This window comes from Trachypithecus francoisi, unplaced genomic scaffold (assembly GCF_009764315.1).
Source record: "Trachypithecus francoisi isolate TF-2019V2 unplaced genomic scaffold, Tfra_2.0 Lachesis_group15, whole genome shotgun sequence".
Taxonomy (NCBI): Eukaryota; Metazoa; Chordata; class Mammalia; order Primates; family Cercopithecidae; genus Trachypithecus; species Trachypithecus francoisi.
In genome coordinates this window covers 79,447,493-79,470,012 of record NW_022681460.1, presented here as the reverse complement: position 1 = coordinate 79,470,012, position 22,520 = coordinate 79,447,493, and positions in this window count along the sequence as shown.

Here is a 22,520-nt window from a genome sequence, read left to right as displayed (position 1 = left end):
TTTATCTAGAAGAGCTTTCTTTTTACCTTTGAGATGGGATAGTAACTAAGCTTAAAGGTTAGCAGATTTATTTTTTCTTATCAATTAGTCATTCAAGCTTTTTATTTGCCTTTTATAAACAGTCTTTAAAGTAAAAAAGCAATAAAATTATTGAAATCTTTTTAGAAGCATCTGCAAATCAAGAGGCATCCCTGGCTGTTACTAATTCAGGAGGCCTCATTTCCAAATGCCCTTCTTAAAGGGCAGTGTTGTTTGCTTGAATGTTTCATTGTAATTTTAACTTACCTTTAGTAAGATTTTATCATTTTTGTGGGTGTTTGCTGCTTCTGGGGCCTAATATTTATGCATGTATAAACTGGAAGGCAGAGTACTCAGGTCTTCAGAAATTAAGGATCCCATTTTTACCTCGAGTCTGGCTTTAGCTCTCAGATCCCCTTGATCAACTAGCCAATGATTTTTCCCTACCTGGGCATGCAATAAAAAGAGACAAGATGAGTAGAACACAAAAATCTCTGCAAATATTTGAAAGTTGCAGCTTGTATCCCCTGCAGTATTGCCATTTACTACCAGTTTCTGCCTGATCCAGTCAGATATCTGATGCCTCTAATGAATCCAAGCCAGTTAATTATCAGATCCAATTCAACCCCGCACCCAGTCCAGTTTCTGTCGTCACTTCCAAACCCATTTTGGATCCGAAATTTGTGCAATAGCTCAAAACACAAATCAGTAGACCTTTAGAATCTGGGAGAGAACTTACCAACAATCCCCAGTTGCTACAAGAAAGCAATGAACACTCTCGCCTGGTCACCTTGTGCTCCTTGGGGTCACTAGAAGCTCTACTTTGGATCCCACTTCTGATACCATCTGCTAAAAGAAAAATTTTAGACAAATTAAATTTAACATAATTTAATTGAGCAAATAATGATTTGTGAATTGGATAGCTCCCAAACCTGAACAGATTCAGAGAGGTTCCAACACAGTCACATGGTGGAAGAAGACTTACGGACAGAAAAAGAAAAGTTATGTACAGAAAATGGAAGGGAGATATGGAAACAGCCGAGTTGGTTACAGCTCAGCACTTGCCTTACTTGAACCCAGTGTCAACAGTTGGCTGCCTTTGATCGACCGAAACACAATGATTATCACAAGAGTAGGTTACAGTTTGTTTACACATTCAGCTAGGTTACAGTTCACTATGTTTGGTAAACCTCTAAAATATGTAAAAAGACAGCTTTAGACTGAACTGAATTTAACACTGGCCTCTTTTTCCTCCTTGCTTGTTTCAAGCAGCAAGCAGGAGAGAAACTTTCTGTAAGTGCCCTCAGTGATTGTGGCTCCCTGAGCTGGAGGAGTGAGACAGGGTAGCACCCCAAAGTGACTAGTAAAAATCAAGATGGGTAAGAAACCTCCATATCAAGAAGTCTGACTGCTTATGAAAAACTCCTAAATGCAAAGATGGTTATTTAACCAAGACTCACCAAGTACTTGAATAAAACTTACACAAAGTGAGAGAGGCATCACACTCAGTAAAGAGTAAGGCAAACCAAACAAGATATTAGAATAAGTATAATTTCAACCCCAAAGTTAATGTGAGAACATTTAGTACAGATTAGCAAAATTTAAAACAATGACAACAAAACAAAAACAAAACTATAAGCTAGATATTTGGGAAATTAAATAGTTGATTGTTGAAATTAACAGCCAACAGAAGGACTAAAGAGCACAATGAAAATAGTTGAAGAACTACTGAGTGAACATTGAGATAAAGGATTCTTCCTGAATACTCTATAAAAAGATAAAGGAATGAATTATATGAGAGAAATACTGAGATACTTGGAGAATGGATCCAGAAACTCTACCTGGAATGCATTATAAGGAAGAACAGAAACAAATATAAAAGAAACAATGGAACAAGTTCCATAGTTTAAGAAAAAAGTGAGTCATATTAAAGGGATCCGTTCAGTGGAGGCTGGAGAATTTGAAGATACTTGTTAACTATAATATGTGGAATGTATATAAAATTAAAAGTAAAGACAGAGAGAAAGCCCAGTCACTGTAGAGGTCTAGATTGGTCAGGGAGCAAAGGTACGTGAGCAGGCTTTATTGCCTTCCTGGTTTTATAGTCTCTGCTATGTTCTGTATATATGGAGGACTTCCATATGTATAGATACAAACACTGATATTATCTTATAATACCAGTGCACTAAACCCATGTACTCGCTAAACCCACACACTCTCCAATTCTATTACTTTACCTCAATAGAAGAAAACTCTGATTTTTGGCCAGGGAGATCAGTTTTGTAAAAGCAACTTATTAGCAGTTGTGATTAGATTGGTTCATCCTTCTAATCTAGAGTACACTATGAGAATTTGAATCTCAAACACTATGTATGGTTCATTTCATTTGGTCACTTATTCTACTCTAAAAAAATCTAATTTAAGGTAATCATAAGTTCAGAAAATGTATGTGAAAGAGATATTCATCATAATATTATTTGTAAAGTGAAAAAAAATAAACACTTTTATGATTAAATAAATTATGGCTGGAATCACAAAAGTCCCTAAATAGTCAAAGCAATTTTGAGCAAGAAGAAAAAAACTGGACAAAAGCATTTCCTGATTTTAAAAATATACTATAAAACTACAGTAATAAAAACAGTATGGTACTATATAAAAGAGACATATAGACCAGTAGAACAGAATAGAGAGCCCAGAAATAAACCCCTGCATACACTGTCAACTGATCTTCCTAAGGGGACCAAGAATACACAATGGGGAAAGAAAAATCTCTTCAATAAATGGTATTGAGAAAACTGCATATCCACATGCAGAAGAGTAAAATTGGACTCTTATCTTACACCATATATGAAAATCAATAAAAATGTATTAAAGACTTATATGTAAGACTTGAAACTGTAAAGCTCCCAGAAGAAAGCATAAAGAAAAAGCTTGTTGACATTAGCCTTGGTAATGATGTTTTAGCTATGACAGCAAAAACACAGAAAACAAAAGCAAAAATAGGCAAACGGGATTACATCAACTAAAAAGCTTCTGCAAAGCAAAGGAAACAACAAATGAAAACAGCAAATTAACAAAACGAAGGAAAATATTTGCAAACCAGATATCTGAAAAAGGGTTAATATTCAAAAAATATAAGGAATTTTTACAACTTGATAGCAACAAAACAACAATAAATAATTCAATTAAAAAATGGTCAAAATAACTAGATAGATGTGCTTTTAAAGAAAACATACAGATGGCCAGCAGGTATATGAAAAGATGTTCACCATTACTATTATCAGGGAAATGCAAATCAAAACCACAATGAGATATCACCTCATACCTGTTAGGATGGCTATTACATGTATTTATACACACATAACAGAATAAAGAGCCCAGAAATAAACCCATGCATACTCCATCAACTGATCTTCACAAGAGTACCAAGAATACATATATGTGTATATGTATTCTTACATATATGTATATATGTATTCTTTAAAATATAAATGTTGGCAAGAATGTGAAGAAAATGGAACTCTTGTACATTACTGGTAAGAAGGTAAATTGGTGCAGCCACTATGCAGAATAGTATTGAGATTTCCAAAAACATTAAATACAGAACTACTTTATGACCCAGCAATCTCACTTCTGGGTATATATCCAATGGAAATAAAATCAGAATCTTGAAGAGATATCTGCACTCTCATTTAATTGCATCATTGTTTGCAATAGTCATGACATGGGAGCAACCTAAATGTCCATCGACTGATGAATGGATGAAAAAAACATTGGATATACATCCAAAAAAGATTATTCAACCTTAAAAAAAGAAGGAGATTCTACCATTTGTAACAAAATAAATTAACCTGGAGGACATTATGCTAAGTGAAATAAGCCAAAAACAGAAGAAAAAATACTGCATGCTCCCACATATATGGGGAATCAAAAACAATCAAACTCATAGCAATAGAGAGTAGAATGGTGATTGCCGGGGACTGGGGGACAAGTTTTGAAAAAACAATTATGGCATATGTATGTAGTGAAATACCATGCAGTCAGTAAAATGTTTCTGGAGAAGCTCAAATGACATAGAAACATCCCTGTAAAATGTTAAACAAGAAAAACAACATGTTAACATGGCATGTGCAAAAATGAGTAAGTAAATAATTACACAATCATAGGAAAAACTAGACAGGCATACATTATACTTAAATATTATTAAATATTAGTCATTTTTTAAAACCCTAGTTGTTTTTAAATTTAACTTTTAAGTTCAGGGTTACATGTGTGGATTTGTTGTATAGGTAAACTTGTGTCATGGGGGGTTGTTGTACAGATTATTTTGTCATCCAGGCATTAAGCCTAACATCCACTAGTTAGTTTTCCTGATCCTCTTCCTCTTCTCACCGTCCGTCCTCTGATAGGCGCCAGTGTGTGTTGTTCCCCTCTATGTATCCATGTGTTCTCATCATTTAGCTCCCTCTTATAAATGAGAACACACAGCATCTGATTTTCTGTTCCTACATTAGTTTTCTAAAGATAATGGCCTCCAACTCTATCCATATTCCCGCAAAAGACATGATCTCATTCTTTTTAATGGCTGCATAGTATTCCATGGTGTATATGTACCATATTTCTTTATGCAATCTACCATTGATGGGCATTTATCTTGATTCCATGTCTTTGCTAGTGTGAATAGTGCTGTAATGAACATTCACATGCATGTGTCCTTATGACAGAACAATGTATATTCCTTTGGTTATATACTCAGTAATGAGATTGCTGGGTCAAATGATATTTCTGGTTTTAGGTCTTTGAGGGATCACCACCCTGTCTTCCACAATGGTTGAACTAATTTACACTCCAACCAGCAGTGTGTAGCGTTCCTTTTTCTCTGCAATCTCACCAGCATCTGTAATTTTTTGACTTCTCTGTAATAGTCTTTCTGACTGGTGTGTGATAGTATCTCATGGTGGTTTGATATGCATTTCTCTAATGGTCAGTGATGTTGATGAGCTTTTTTTCATATGATTGTTGGCTGCATGTATTTCTTCTTTTTTCTTTTTAATATTATATTATATTTTTAAAAATCTTGTTATGATTAGTATGTGTCACATACATTTTTTTAAATTTCCATCAAACCACAGAAATAAAACAACTATGCTGTCTTTGGAAGAAAATGCCCTCCCCTCTCCAGCACCTATCAGCACTGAGGATGTTTCTTACTTACTTCTTTTAGGGGAATATCGTGCCAAAATGGAGAGAGAAAGTAGATTCAGCTCTCTCTCTCTTTTTTTTTTTTTTGTTGTTTTTTTTTCTGTAGACAGCATTTTACTCTGTTGCTCACACTGGAGTGCAGTGATGTGATCATAGTTTACCACAGCCTCAAATTCCTGGGCTCAAGTGATTATGCTGCCTCAGCCTTCTGAGTAGCTGAGACCACAGGTGCGTGCCACCACACCAGGCTAATTTGTTTAATTTTTATTTTGTTTATTTTTATTTTTTGTAGCGATGAGGTCTTGCTATTTTGCCCAGGCTGGTCTTGAACTCCTGGTTGCAAGCGATCTTCCTGCCTTAGCCTCCCCAAATATTGGGATTATAGGTGTGAGCCACTGTACCTGGCCAACTGTCAGCTTTTGAGTTTCAGTATGAACTTTTGAAACTCATAGCAGAGGCAAGAATAAGAGAGAAAAGGATTTGGAGACACAAAAACCAAGGCCATAAAGAGCCAATACTTAAATTTTTTCCATCAGTAACGGGTCAGACAAATGTAAATGATGTGATTATGAGTCTTCCGTTGGTAGAAGAGATGAAGATCCTCAGGGCTGGAGGAGAGAGAGAAGCAGAGTGGTAAAGCAAGATTGAGACCATTGTGAACATCCTTCATATAATGCCTTGAACTCAACTCTGGACAAGTCAAGTACCATGGTGAAGCTAAACTGAGCCTCCATTTCTGAAATCAGAAGAACCCAAGCTGGTAAGCATAGCAGAGTCCCTCCACATTGCCACGGTGCTGTAACAGGAAGGTAGAGAAGCTATTTCTGGATAGACAGAGCCTGAGACAGCCCCACTGAGGGCATTGAAAAGATCCCTATGTACCTCTGAGAGGAGGCTGAAGTAGCTGATGAGGGCTGGTTGACCTGGAAAAGTCTCATGGACAAGGCCCAGGGTGATCTCTTCTCACTATGCATCTTATGTTATTACTATGCAGGCACTACCTTGGGACTCCTGCTGACTCGGGTTACACAAGTAATAATAGGTTGTGTAGTGTGATGATTAAAAGAAACAGTGTGGAGTCAATCTATCTGGTCCAATTCCTAGCCTTGCCTTGTACTAGCTGGGGAATGTTAGAAAACATTCTTTACCTCTCTCTGCCCTGGCTTTTTAAAAAATCATAATGGGAAAGATAACAGCACCTATCTCCTATGGAAGGATTAAATAAATGAATCTAAAAACTTAGAAAAATGCCTGACCCGGAATAAATACCTTATGTGTTGGCAAAAATAACGATGATTAGGATTATTATTAGTAGTGTTATTATTTTGTGATTTCTCTTATAACAACCTCCCTTTCTTTCCTGCTTTCTTTGCTTGTTAAACTCTAATGTATCCTTCCAAACTATCAATTGTGTCTGCCCAAATTGGCAGCTCTCATGAAAGCCACATGACCAGAAGAGATCCAGGTTTCTAAAAGAAGAAGGGAGAGACTGTGGGTCAGGGTGGACACAATTTAGAGTCATGGTCCGGGGATGAGCAAGTGACTAGGGTTGGGCCAGTCACGGGACTTCTTTAACTCTAAAATGCTAATAGTTCAGAAATATGGAGGTTTGTGGAGATTTTATTTGCAAGAGTAGTTTTACTGGGGTAGTAGTGAAGGAGCATATGCCAGGTTGTTTAGTGTTGAGGGCTAAATGGGAGGGAAGTTTGTGGAAACAGCATAGACAGAATCCCTATTCAAGAAGTGAGCTGTGAAGGAAGGCGAGATTAGGTCCTCACAGTTGAGGAGAGGGGAGATTAGGTCCTCGCAGTTGAGGAGAAGAGGAATTGGGAAACTGTGATTTTAAATGGGCTGCACACGTGGAAGTTGAACTAACCCTGGGTGATAAAAACAAGCCAAAGTCCTGAAGAATATGTGAAAATAGCCAGGACACCAGTGGTCCAACCAGCTGAAAAGATCTGCGAAAGAGAAAGAATTTTTGCATAAAAATAAAGGAACAGTGACCTGAAGTAGCAGAGTTTACACTTCCAGTTGCAGGTTCTTGAGGAAAAGCCTCAGAGCTCCGTCCAGCTGGCATAGCAGAGGCAGCAGTGCAGTTGGTCCAAGTGAGTAGGCATGATGTTATGGGCTGAACTGTGTCCTCCAAAATCCATATTTTGATGCCTTAACTCCCCAGTACCTCTCCTATATTCGGAGATCAGGCCATAAGAAGATGATTAAGTTAAAATGTATTCATTAAGGGTCGAGTAAGACACAGACAGAGGGATGACCATGTGAGGGAGGATATAGTGAGAAGGTGGCCGTCTGCAAGTCAAGGGCAGTCTTCAGAAGAAACAAAACCTATTGATGTCTTGATCTTGGACTTTTAGCATCCAGATTTGTAAGTGCATCAGTCTGTTTTCATGCTGCTGATAAAGACATACCCAAGACTGGGTAATTTATAAAGAAAAAGAGATTTAATGGACTCACAGTTCCACATGGCTGGGGAGGCCTCACAATCATGGCGGAAGGCAAAAGACACGTCTCACATGGTGGCAAACAAGAGAAGAGAGGTTGTGCAAGGAAACTCCCCTTTATAAAACCATCAGATCTCATGAGACTTATTCACTATCACGAGAACGGCACAGGAAAGACCCGCCCCCATGATTCAATTACATCCCACCAGGTCCCTCCCACAACACATGGGAATTGTGGGAGCTACAATTCAAGATGAGATTTGGGTGGGGACACAGCCAAATCATATCAGTGTGACAATAAATTTCTGTTGTTTAAACCACCAGTCTGGTATTTTGTTATGGCAGTGTTTGTACAAAAATAAACATAGATAGAGTTAACCAAGAATGGGGAGTTTGGCTAGGACAGAAGGAATGAAGGATGTAAAATCCATCTCATGGAGGGCAGCCCCACACAAAAAGCCACCAGGTGGACTGATAGTCCCAGGCCAGACTTCTCTATGTCCTTTTGTAAAGGGAGCATGCTCTGTGGGAGGATGAGGCCAAGCAGGACTGAGCTGCTCCACCGTAGGCACTGCTCCGAGGAACAGAAGGTTGGTTCCTTGGGTGGCACTTCTGAGTATTTAGAGAAATATCCTAATTCTCGGGAGACACAGGATTGCATCATTTACAAAATTTTATGAGACTCAGAGTCAGATGTTTGGTCCAAATGGGAAGACTAACCAGTGAGGATAAAAGCCTCTCTGATTCAGGAGACTTAAGGGTTCTTGCCAAAGCTGTGGTGGTTCTTGTAGTTCCTGCCTGCCTGCAATCTTGCCAACATGGAATTGCCTGATGGTAGACTTTGAGCTCTAAACCAGGGGTCTCTGATCCCCCGGGCCACAGCCACCGTTACCCCCTGCTGTGCAGCAGGGTTCCTAACAGACTACACAGGGGGAGGTGAGCAGCGAGCGAGAAAGAGAAGCTTCATCTGTATTTACAGCCACTCCCCATTGTTCACATTACTGTCTGAGCTCCGCCCCTGTCAGATCAGTGGAGGCATTAGATTATCATAGGAGCTTGAACCCTATTATGAACTGCACATGTGAGGGATCTAGGTTGCAGGCTTTTTATGAGAATCTAATACTTGATGGTCTGTCACTGTCTCCCATCACCCCCAAATGGGACTGTCTAGTTTGAAGAAAACAAGCTCATGGCTCCCACAGATTCTAGATTATGGTAAGTTGTATAGTCATTTCATTATATATTACAATGCAATAATAATGGAAATGAAGTGCACAATAAATGTAATGTGCTTGGATCATCCTGAAACCATCCCCCTCACCCTGGTCCGTGGAAAAATTGTCTTCCATGAAACTGGTCCCTGATCCCTGGTGCCAAAACGATAGGGACTCCTGCTCTAAACCATGACCTGAAATGCCCCTGAGCACCCATGCTAACCTGACCCTAAAGGCGCCAAGCCTGGTCCAGGACCCTGACCCATGGTGACCTATATCCCAGCAGGGAGGAGGAGCACTTACTACATGCCATCTTCATAAGAACCTAACCCAGAAGACTTGCACTGGACGGGTCACTGCCCTCACTTGGTGACCCCTTGCCAGCACTCCTACAAATACATAGCATGTTAAGCAGAAACTCCTTGGTTTTCCTCCTTTTCAATCGCCCTGACATAAAAGGTATTGAATGGGGTTTAATTAATAGAGGAAATATAATTACCAGTGATGACAGTCTTGTAAGTATCACACTCAGGGTATCCATATCATTATAAAAGCTCAATCCCAGAAGAGGAAAGGGAGGTACATGAGAGATTTTCTAATGTCAGGAATGTCTAGGTCTCTGTGTTTTTCAGTATTGATCCATGACTTATTCCAAGTGGGTTTTTAAAGTATTTTTCTTCTGGCAATTGTCTCATTGTCATGTACTCTTGGCTCCTGGTTGAAAAACTCTTGGATTTTTCCCCACTTCAGCTTTTTTTTGTTCTTACTTTGGTTAAATTGTTTTAAACCTTCCTCATCAGTACTGTGTATAATATCTGAGAGTTTATATACTAATTAATATGCTTGTAATATTTCCAGTACTTCTAACAAATCAGCAAATCAGCGAAAAAGAGGGTCAGGCTAGGTGTGGTGGCTCACACCTGTAATCCCAGCATGTTGGGACACCAAGGCAGATGATGGATTGCCTGAGTCCAGGAGTTCAAGACCAGCTTGACCAACGTGGTGAGATCCCATCTCTATAAAAATTTAAAAAATTAGCCAGGCATGGCTAATGCCTATGGTCCCCAGCTAATCAGGAGGCTGAGGTGGGAGCATTGCTTGAGCCTGGGAGATTGAAGATGTAGGGAGCCAAGACTGTGCCACTGCACTCTAGCCTGGGCAACAGAGTGAGACCCTGCCTCAAAAAAAAAAAAAAAAAAAATGGAGGCTCAGATTTGTCTTCAACTTTAAAAATGTTTGTCCTTTGAGCTGGAGCTGCAAGGTAAAATTTTAAGAAATGTTTAGAGTAAAATGGAGCAATTCTCCCTGATGAAAGAATTCACTTCTTCTTCATTGCTAGTGCTATTTCTTTACAGGGTTTTGCAGTAGAGATGAGGAGGAAGTGTGAATCAGAGTCCCCGTTTGTGGTTTCACTGTCTTATTTATCTCTTCGACTTGCTGAGACAGAAGGGGAAATCCAGGGAGGGGTTAGGTGGAGAAGACAAAAGAGGTGCGAAGAGGAGAAACAGAAAGAAACACAGAAAAAGAGAGCAGACAAATGGAGAGGGAATACACATATTTTAAGGGAGTAACAAATGAGAACCAAAATAGGCAGAAATTAGGCATTAACACTTTTATGTCATCTTGTATTTACTTGCTAGAATATAAGCATAGAGATTAGATGGTTTAATGAGTGTGTGTGTTTGTGCATGTGCACGCAGATGCATGCTATTTTCAGCAGGGATAGTATAAGTCCTTGGAGCACTTAGCAGCAGGCTAAACAAATTGTCTGAACTGCCTTGAATGCTCTGAGCAAACTTGCCATTTTTATTCATGGGCCTCTGAGCCATGGCTCCCAGTGGATACATGAAGATTAAATAAATTATCTTTCTGATCATTAGTGAGCCCACTGTCTTTTTCATGGCAAAGGTGGAGCCTGCAGTAATTCTGTGGACAGAACCTTAGCTTTATGTTGAGCAAGAAAAGGTTTTGTCTCTACCCCTGCTTTAATGCAAGGGGGCTATGCAGAGGATAAAAAGGTGCATAGGCCCAACCCTAGCCCACCCAGCTGGTGGGGCAGGGCCAGGGCATGGAAAAGGGGATGAGGGGCCATCTTGCCAGCTGGGGTCTGATCACTGAAAGAGTGACTTCAAGCAGTAATGCTTATTCTCCTCTAGCAGTAAGGCTCTGCTTCAATGCAAAGGGAGGGAGACATGGAGGGAGGCTGTTGTGTGTTCCTCATGGAATATGTATTCCTACAAGACAAGAAGAACAAAGGCCTGCCCAATGTGACCAGGAAAGATGTGCATCCTCTGTAAGGGCCCAAAGTGCCTTTTCTTGCTCTGAATCTACAGCTTTTTATATCCCTCCAGGCCAAGACCCTCTGCGCCTCTGCCTCTTCCCTTCCGTCTGGCAATGACCTCCAGCCTGGACCCATAATCGGGGTCAGCAGGGAAGTGGAAGATCTATTCTGCAAACTGCCTCTTTTCCCTGCTGTCTCCCCGCACTCAGTCCTCTCCCAAAGGTTTGTTCTCCTGTTAGATGTCAAGTTGATGATTCTAAATCCCAGATGTGTCATGCTCAGTTAGTGAATAACAGACTGTCAAATAGAGCAATAAATCTTGCTCAGTGACTGCTGTACAGAGCTGCTATGCCACAGCACTCACATACCCACTAATTCTGTGTGATGAGTGAGGCTGGCGGCAGCCCTGTGTCCTCCAGGGACTGGTATCAAGGTGCAAACATATTGAGATGGGATGATTTCTGGATCCATCCTGCTTTCCCAGTCCCTCAGTTCATGACTAGAAATCCAAAGGCAGCCTGTCATGTAAGCTCTGTTAATTATGTTGGCTGAATGCCTCTTTGGAATCTCTATCCTTCCTGAGAGTCTGACAACCTTTTCAGAGAATAACCCAGTCTGGGCAAACTGCTGGTTTGGATTGTTGTGTGAGGTTGTTTTCTATTGCAGGGATTCCTTTATTTTTCTTTATTAAGTGATAAGAAGTGGAGCTTTTCTTTGGTATCTCTCCCTTAGGGAGACACGATTCAGAACACTGGGATTCCTCTTCTCTCCTACTAGGTTTGATCCCTTAGCCAATCCTCTGGAGAGAAAGCATTGAGTTGGTTTTCATAAGGTCTAGGGAATGGAGTAAAATGGATTCATGGGATCTAGACAAATACATTCCTAGCTTCACAGACCTTTTGTTAATATACAGTTGCATTTTCCTAGGTGAGACTGTCTCCAGCAAGGAGAAGCCTAAGTCATCATTTGCCATATTTGCCACTAAGTGATTATGGCCACCATGGTGACAGAATTCTGTGCATATCTGTACTGTCAGAAATACTTGGAGCCCTGTGTGAACATCCCTAAGACTGTAATGTCTCCCACTCAATGACTAAGAGCAAGGAATTCTAGATAGACTGCTGTGGTTTGAATCCTGCCTCTGCTATGCTGTGTCTTCCACATGGAAAATGCATTCTTGGGGAGGAATTCCTACAAGAGGCACTCTGGACCTCAGTTTCCATGGCATAACATTAGTTCTTACTACATAAAGCCAAATCATATATCAAATGACATAATGCATGTAAAGTGTTTAGTACCAAGTCTGGCATACAATAAGTGTTTGGGATGTGATTGGAATTATTAGTATAATAACATTGATGATCAGGATTTCAGTGTGTAATGCTAACTGTTGCATTACAACTTCTTCTACCATTAACAATCATTTACTACTTCTCTGTGTGTGTATGTGGGAGCGGGAGTGTTTTGTAAAATCAGTATTTCTATCAGAATTGTGAAATGTAAAATTGGGATTTGATCGTGCTCTTTTGGAGAAACTGAATGATTTTAACATTCAACTTCTCTGGGTATCATTTAGCTGGATGCAAGTATGAAGAAATTCCTTTATACCCTTACAGTATATTTGATATTTTGTTTTTTCTTCAGCTTCTAGAAGAAGAGACACATATCACAGGAAGAATATATAAGTAGGGATCCTTAGAAATGGCATTACTATACTAATATTTATGTCCTCTAGTAAGATACAGGTTTCTGTGTAGGTAAGGAATAGAACATCCAAGTATAGACTTTCTAATCATGGATTTTGCAATTTATTTGTGTGCCACAGAAGCTACTACAAATAGCAAAATATATATATATATTTTTGCTATAGGTATATATATATTTTTTTGCTATAGGAGCTCCCTCTGTCACCCAGGCTGGAGTGCAGTGGCCTGATCACAACTCACGGCAGCCTCAATCTCCCAGGCTCAAGCAATCTTCCCATCTCAGCCTCCCCAGTGGTTGGGACCACAGGCACATGCCATTATGCCCAGCTAATTTTTGTATTTTTTGTAGAGACCAGGTTTCTGCATGTTTGACCAGGCTGGTCTCAAAATCCCAGGCTCAAATGATTCGCCCACCTTGGCCTCCCAATGTGTGGGGATTAGAGGCACAAAATGTGTTTTAATCTTCCCAGTTTGACTTTCTGGCCAATCTACGTACTTGGGTCCAGAATTTGTCCTCTTTAGGTAAAAGTCTTCAGTTTTCACATAGAAACTGTTAGATAACCAACATATCACCCTCCCTAGCTCAACTATTAAATATGCTGCTTCTGAAAGCATAGACTTCTTGCTCCATGCCAAATTTTATTTGCCCCTATAAGCTCCTCTATAGTTAACAGTCCAAGATATGCCTCCTGTAGGTTCCATAATGAATGACTATTCAATGGAACCTGAGAATTTCCATTTCAAATGCAAAATCCCAAAGACATCATGTACTTTGTGTTTTTCTTGAAAGCCTATTCTCTCCTACCTTCTGATGTTCTATCATGACAGCCTACGTTAAAGTAATTTTTCAAAATGATGCATTAACTCAGGCTACATTTTCACTGTATGCCAAGGGGAAGCCAGTGCTGGTGCTTGTCTGTGGGTGGCTTCTGCCTATAGAATTATGGAATTCTTAAACAAAAGGGCAACCAGTGTGACTTCTAGAGGAGGCCTGACATAGTAACAGGAAAGAGTTTTGACTCTTTTACTTATTGCTGTGTGTCTCTAGGAGATCACTTAAACACTCTGAATCTCAGTTTCCACCTCTGTGAAATGAGAAGGTGATGAAAATATGGTGATAAGCTGATCGAATATGCATCTCTTCTGGGCATGTGGTAGTAGTTCAACAATGATAGCTATTATGAGGGTTATCACTCCATGAACCATAGTTACTTTGGAGACAGAAAAAGTTACACCAAGGCAATGACTTACTTGTAAGCAATTCATTCATTCATTCATGCAATTATTCAGCATTCAAGTAAGCATGTATAGATCGCTTATTTCATGAGGTTACAAGGTTTGTGTTGAGTAGGGACCCTGGCTTAAACATATTTGATCAGGGGGAAAAGGCATTAAAAAACATAAATGTTTCATTTAGCAACATACCTTTCTTCAAGGTCAGGATCCCCAAATATTTAGAAGCTACTTTTTTGAAGAGAGGGACTTCTTAATGAGTTTACTTCTTGTCTCAAAACCAGAATCTTAAGATAGCAACAAAATATCAGAAGCAATATGGATGTCCACCAGCAAAAAAGAATGAAAAAATAAATTATGGTTGGTAATCCAGTATAATAATACAGAGCAATTAAAAGTGAACGAACTAAGGCCGGGCATGGTGGCTCATGCCTGTAATCCCAGCACTTTGGTAGGCTGAGGTAAGTGGATCACTTGAGGTCAGGAGTTTGAGATCAGCCTGGCCAACATGGTGAAATCCCGTCTCTACTAAATACAAAACAAAATTAGCCAGGTGTGGTGGTACGTGCGTGTAATCCCAGCTACTTGGGAGGCAGAGGAAAGAGAATCGCTTGGACCCGGGAGAGAGAGGTTGCAGTGAGCCAAGATTGCACCATTGCACTCTAGCCTGGGCAACAAGAGTGAAAACTCTGTCTAAAAAAAAAAAAATGAACTAGATCTATGTGTATCATTCAGAGATATGTTAAGTGAATAGAGCAAGTTGCATAATACTAGGTAAAGAAAACCAGAGTTCACATGAAGGTTAAAAAAGAGAAGGTTGTGTATTATTTATGGATGCATAATTATGTAGTAAAGAGAAAATCCACACTTTGATGGACGTAGTAAAAGTATGAAAACACCCAAGGAAGGGCATTCCCCAACTTCAGGAGACTGGATACCACTGGAGAGGGAGGAAGGACTGTCATAGAGACTGTGATTAATCAGGCCTTGCTGATATATCTAGTTTATTTAAAGAAAAGGTTTGATGTGCAAATAAATGTACAAACTAAGGACTTGAAGTAAAAGAAATAATTTTTATAATAGTTTTTAGGTTATTTTTGAAGATTTGTTTTAGAGATTGAAATAATGCCCTATTTCTGCTTAAAGCTGTTATATTCTGTTTAATCCTGTTTTAGACATTTAAATTTCAGGTGCATCTTTAAGTCCATGATAAGGATATGGCTATGCCAGAAACACTCATTCCTTGCCTCATCCCATGTGATGGACAGCTGGTTTCACAGCAGCTGGATGGGAACATTTGCTTTGCTTTCACTGTTGTTCTTTCCATCCCTCTCAATTCTCAGCTCCTGGCTTTTCTCCTGGGGGTTGCCATTTTCAAATGAAGACACATTTGTTATTTTGTTTTTGTTTTTGACCCTCAGCATCACCTCTAGATATCACCAGAGCTCTTCCTTGCCATTGTAGACCTTCCTGTACTTGTCCTTCTAGGGCAGCACTCCTAGCTCCAGGACCACAGAAATTCCCATTCTCTAGGACTCCACATTCCCCATTCCCACAGAACTCTACTGGACCAGTAGTAAGATAATTCCTGGAGAATAAGTCCAAGGAAATCAGTCACCCATATAAGCAGATCAATTTGCAAGCCACTTGTAAAGAACATGAATTAGAAAAAGATAATTGTTACATTTCCTCACAGACCAGACCTGCTTAACTTCTACATTTTGCTTTTTAGACTATCAGAGGTAGGGGACAGAGTGACATTGGAAAAACATTGACCACCTTTGGATCAAAGAGACAATTAAAAGCCAGAGAAGTGTCAGTTTCAAAATCACCTTGTGCAGAGCTAACTTAAGCTCTGAGGCCAAAAATAAGTGAGCAGATCGCTTGAGTCCAGGAGTTCGAGACCAGCCTGGGCAACATAGTGAGACCCTGTCTCTGTTTAAAAAAAAAAAAAAAAGAAAAGTTTTACAAGGAATTATTGTTATGTATTCTACTTAAGAAGGGATTTTTTCCCCTCAAAATTCAAGAAAAAATGGTATTTAGGAACTTCTACCATATTTTAAAATTTTATTCTAAATCATGTGTCATTTTTTAGAATACAGTAATTGGTGATTAGTACAACTTTAAACAGAGGTGATTAAAGATTTCTATTCCTGGAACAAACTGTCCAACACTATGACAATTAATTGTGTCTATGAATAACTGAGCTGTGCAGTCCATGAGGACATGATCGAAGTACCAATATTGGCTTGGTGGGAGTGTGCCCCAACTATACATCAGTCTCACCAACACTGTTACTCTTATAACTTAAAATCAATAGAGAAACTAGCAGACACAATTGATGAGGCTTAGAACTGAAGTGAAGGAGCAAACATCAGCCAGTGTCAGTCCACTAAACCACCTGACCCATGTTATTATCCTGAGCCTAGTCTGGCTGCCTTTTGTTGTTTGTTCTTGACTTTAAGTTTCTCCAGGGTGAAGATTGTTTGCTTCATTCTCATATTGCCAGAGGCCATAGCAAACGCTCAGTCCATATATTTAAAAAAAATAAATTAAGCCACCTAGTTTTAGCTTGACATCATCCCTCTTGGGCTCTGGCTTGAGTTTTCCTCTTTTCATGATCCACAGCATCTATGAGGCCTGGCTACATTCTCCCAGTAGCATTCATGCCTTCAGAGGGACATTCCCAGCAAATGGTTTGCAATTCTCTGCAGCCCTTCCTCCATTCTACTTTTTAAAGAGTTAATGGTGTAACAGTATTTTCCTCTAATTCTGGAATTCAGAACAAGTTCAGGATTCAGGGGATGATGAAGAAACCCAGACTCAAGTGAGCATAAGTTGTAGTCATTATCTCAACAATTTCCATTTTAAAATCCAGACTCAGTTAAAGGATATCTACTGCTCCACTCTTCACAGAGGTAAAATTCCTTTTCTTTCTTTCTTTTTTTTTTTTTTAGAGACAGGATCTTGTTCTGTCACCCAGATTGGAGTGCAGTGAATGGTGGGATCATAGGTCACTGCAGCCTTGACTTCCCAGGCTCCAGCAATCCTCCCCCCTCAGCCTCCCAAGTAGCTGGGACTATAGGTGTGTGCCACCACGCCCAACTAATTTTTGTATTTTTGGTAGAGATGGGGTTTCACCATGTTGCCCAGGCTGGTCTCAAACTCCTGAGTTCAAGCAATACACCCGCCTCTGCCTCCCAAAGTGTTGGGATTACAGGCGTGAGTCAATGTGTCTGGCCAAAATTTCTTGTTTTTTTGTCTTTTTTCCCCTGCCGCACAAGAGTGCTCCACCACTTCATGATGTGAGATGACAAGCGATCCCAGCATTGTGGCATGGTGAATTCGCACTCACTGGTGATATACAATAAAGTCAATGGGAATTTTCTTTAAAGAAAGATCAGATTTTGGTTGATATGTACATTTTTATATTTCAATTCAGCTTTCAGCAAACTTGTAGAGGCCAGAGTCCTGTTGATCTACAATTCCTTGTGAAATTCCATGGACAAGTTTATAATATTAAATTTAAAAAAAGATTTTCAGAGCCTAAGAGTCCACAAAGAATAATGCACAATTCTCTTATTTAAAATCTCTCTATATTCAATGTCATTCCTTTGGAAATTTAACTTGGAACGATGCAACAACCCACAAGTCTCTTCATTTCAAATTCTGGTTCCAGTTCATCCTTGATGGCTTGCCCAGACTCGTATAACTTTATGGACTCTCTTTTGTTCCACATTGTGTCCTTTTTTTGTCTTTGGAGAAAATCAGAAGTAAAAGGAAGATATGCTCTCAAGAAGTGGCAAGCTTAAATGGAGAAAGCCATCTCTCCATGCTGCTGCAGACAGTAAGACACAACAGCAATTATTTTTACAAATTCTGATTGCAACCAGTGTTCATAACCTTCTTTCCCTTTAAGTCTATTACTAAGTCTAAATACAGCAAAACTGGTTTGCTTAATTCTAGTCTTTTCTTAGTTTCCCCGACCTTAAAAGGCAACTGGAGGCCGGGTGCAGTGGCTCAAGCCTGTAATCCCAGCACTTTGGGAGGCCGAGACGGGCGGATCACGAGGTCAGGAGATCAAGACCATCCTGGCTAACACGGTGAAACCCCGTCTCTACTAAAAAATACAAAAAACTAGCCGGGCGTGGTGGCGGGCACCTGTAGTCCCAGCTACTCGGGAGGCTGAGGCAGGAGAGTGGCGTGAACCCGGGAGGCGGAGCTTGCAGTGAGCTGAGATCTGGCCACTGCACTCCAGCCTGGGCGACAGAGCGAGACTCCGTCTCAAAAAAAAAAAAAAAGAAAAGGCAACTGGAATAAGAGAATTCATCTAATTATTATTCGTGAAAGTAAATAATGGAGGGGAAAGTAAATAAATGGAAGGGGAGCACAGAGTTCAGGCACTACCAGGAGAGGACATTTCACAAATAATTATCTATAATTTCTTGTTAAAATTCCATGGGCAAGCTCATAATATTAAATTTTTAAAAGAATTTCAGATTCCAGAAGTCTAGAAAGAGTAATGCATAGCTCTGTTGATTGTTTGTAAAAGTGAATAATAATTTGTGAAAGTAAATAATGGGAAACTAAGACATCCCCTTTTCCATTAAGAGAAAATTCACCAAATATGAGTTTTGGCTATTATTTAATGTTATTTTAAAATATGACCTATTTCCCTAGGTTCTGCCACTGAAGGTGACTGTAAGATTTTTTTTTTTTTTTTTGAGACAGAGTCTCTGTCACTCAGGCTGGAGTGCAGTGGCGCAATCTCAGATCACTGCAACTTTTGCCTCCTGGGTTCAAACAATTCTCCTACCTCAGCCTCCCGAGTAGCTGGAACTACAGGTGCCCGCCACCACGCCCAGCTAATTTTTTGTATTTTTAGTAGAGACAGGGTTCACTGCATTAGCCAGGATGGTCTTGATCTCCTGACCATGTGATCCACCTGCCTTGGCCTCCCAAAGTGGTGGGATTACAGGTGTGAGCCACCGCGCCCAGTCGACTGTAAGATATTTTTAACGTCTGACCTCATCTTGCATCACAGTGTCCATCACTCAGGGTACTTCAGTCATGTTGGTCTTCCTTAGTTCACTTAACATGCTGCACTTGTGCTACCCACAGCTTTTGCATCTGCTCTTCCCTCTGCTTGGGACACTATGCCCCAAGATTGTCACATGGTTGCTTCTTCCTCACCATTCCGATATCTCTCAGGGAGGCCTTACCTAACAACCTATGTAAAGTATCTGGTCCCCTTCAACCCCTTCCCGGCAATCTCATTAGCTTTCTACACTCTCTTCGCAGCATTTACTTTACTGAAATGACTTCATATGTATGTTTATGTATAAGCTGCATTGTCTGGGTTCTGCCTTTATAATATGTTATCTGGGGTCAGAGCCTTGGTCAGCTTTGTCCACCTCTCTATCCCCAGTGCTTGGTAAAACCACCCAACAGGGAGCAGGCTCTGGATCAATACTTGTGGGTAAACTAACAAAAGAATGAATGAATAAAACCCTGGGCAGGTTGCTTAAGCTTCTTCAGTTTCCACATTGGTAAAACAAGGAGAAATAGCACTGACTTCATGGTGATATTATACAAATAAAAGAAGAAAATGGCTATAATATCTAGAACAGTGTCTAACACATAACAACTGTTCAATAAATGTTTGTTTCTTTCCCACCTTCTCTCTTGATTTTTCCCACAGTGGACCTCCTAGCTTAGCATGGAATGGAAGTATGCCTCCCTCCCCACAGCCCAAAGTTGCTCTTGTAGTAAATATAAACCTCATTCCACAAGTTTCAGTATGCAAGGATATAATTGTAGTTTTTACAATTCAATTTAATTTTTACTATGAGCCTAGATTTCTGCTAGGTAACAGATTTAGCTCAGTCAACTGAGGTTTTAAACTCTCCTTTTCCCCTGGGCTGTCTGTAAATTCCAAAGGACATACAGAGTGCAAAAACTGGCAGAGGGCAGTCAGTCGCTGGTGTTGTCAACGTATACTCTGACACTCAAATCAAATAACATAAAGATTGCTATAATTTTTAAATGCCAAATTACTGAAGTCTATTATGCTAGGCCGTCTTCAAAGGGGTAAATCAGGAATTATCCTCCACACATGTTCTCTGAAGGTAAAGGTGATAAGAAAATGGAGGGAACCTCTAAACCCCCAGGGCCTGGCTCCCCTCAAGAGTTAAACTCAGAAAAATCTTCCCGAGAGCCCACAGCAGAAGATCAAAAACTGTCCCACTCTGTTGAAACCTGTAGGTCAAAGAAATGGGCTGGTTGTGCATAAACTGAGAAACATGCATACATGATGGGTGGCCTAAGAGTCTCTGGACCATAACAAACTGGGTCCTCAGACAAAGCCATCATGGCCTTTTCCAGGTCATATGACCCTGCCCCATTCTAAAAGAAGCGATACTACCTTCCTGGACTTACTTGGGACACTAGAATGACCCAGGTTTGTGCCCTGGTAAGTACTACAAATGGAATCCTGGTGCCAAGAGTACATAGGTGAGCATTTGTCTTCTAATTTGTCCCAGCAGATAATCCTAAGATGAGAATTATAAAAAATGAAAGACCAAATACATTGGTTTACAGTCAATTCAGATGCAATCTGTTAGTATAAATAATGGCTACAATGTGGTGGAAAAGCCATCTGTCACTTTAAGGCAAAAATATAGTTACTTTTAAGAAAAGAAGCTCAGGAAGAGTAAATTTATCCCAAGGCTCTTGAGCTTGGAATGCATTTGAAGAAAAGTGGATGAGTTTTTCTCACCCAGAAAATAAATCACGTTGTCATGATGCCAGGTTTGTGCTTTGTTTTGTTTTTTATATCACACAGGATCATTCTGTTTAGGGCTTACACCCTGGTGATTTTTCTGGTTCCACCAGGATATTTAAGCAAGTATCATTTTTAGTGAGGCAGCATATGGCCAGGCACTTAGTTCGCTGTTGTGCACCTATGCATATGTGTGTTTGCTATACGTAATACACACGTGTGCACGTACATGCTCATCTCTTCAGTTCTAAATCCAAACCCTCTTTGTAAATTAAGTGAGCCTAGAGAGTTGGAAACACAACAGCAGCAAAAGGCTGGGGCTGGCAGTCATTGCTTAAAGCTGCATATGACACAAAACTGGATTATAATGTCATTCACTAAATGACAGATCATTTAGTGTCTTGGAAGAGCCTGTTTTCACACTGCTGAAGCTCTCACAGGGGAATTCCGTGTGGGCTCCTTATTGTCAGAGCTATTTTTCACCCAATTTGTTTCCAAATGATGTCTAACCTGAGGTCTCCCCACTGAGAGAGGTTTAAGCCATGATTAATGAGGAGTGCTTGGCCAGGCCCACCTGGGAAATGGCCCATCTGCAAACTCAGGTAAGACGCAGAGTCCTACAAGGCATTAGCTTGTGATGGCAGGCAGCTTCCTGCAGCTCGAGGCTCCCTCACTGCAAAGGCAAGGTGTTCAGAATTAGCAGGATAATGTTTCAGGAGGCGCTGGAGACAAGTGTCACTCCTGCTGTTTTTTCCCTGAGATGTTCATGGGGGAGGTGCTCTTCATCTTGGTATTAAAAGATACATTTTCTGTTCCTCAAGCTTATTTACTGTCTTCAAAGCTTTCACACATATGTGTGGCAAAACAAGCAAATAGACATGCACATGTACACAGAGACATGGCTTTGTCTCAAAGGACGAGATCACTGAGCAAGCAGGAAGTAGATTCACAACACCATGGTCTGTTTTGACTTCGTACATGAACCTATATGATCACTTTAATTTCCAGTGCCTAAACTACTGCTTGTTATATTCAAATGTATCTGGTATTTCCATGCATGAAATGTATGTTAAAATGAATCCTCTCTTCTGTAAATTAAATATTGGAAATATGGCATACATTTTCTTTTTAAATACCAGGTCAATGAGTAATATAGATCTTCTAATAATTTGAAATCTTTGGAAAAGGATAGCCTTTCGCTAAAGGAATAGAACATTTAAAATACACAGAATAGAATGCCTATGTCTAAGATAAAATTATATAAGCACAAATTGGATAAGGGATTCCATGTTCTTTTAAAATACCTAGCTGAAAACAAAAACAAAAACAAAAACAACGAGGAACCAGGTCATTCTTCATAGCAAAGTCCATTTCTTCCCTTATTCAAGATGCACATTCTAGGCTTTCTCTCTAGGCTGCCATTAACGATGACATCCCACAGTTCCGTCTGTCAGGACTAAAACCTAGCAGATCCAACTGTCTCCAAATAAAACAGATTGTTTGCTGGGAACATTTATGACCCATAAAGAGTGAGAGTTTGTCCTGGCGAAACATTTCTTCTCGCAAACAACCAACATTCCCTGAATCTCACCAGCTGACTTTGAATCCATCTATTTCTCACTTGGCATT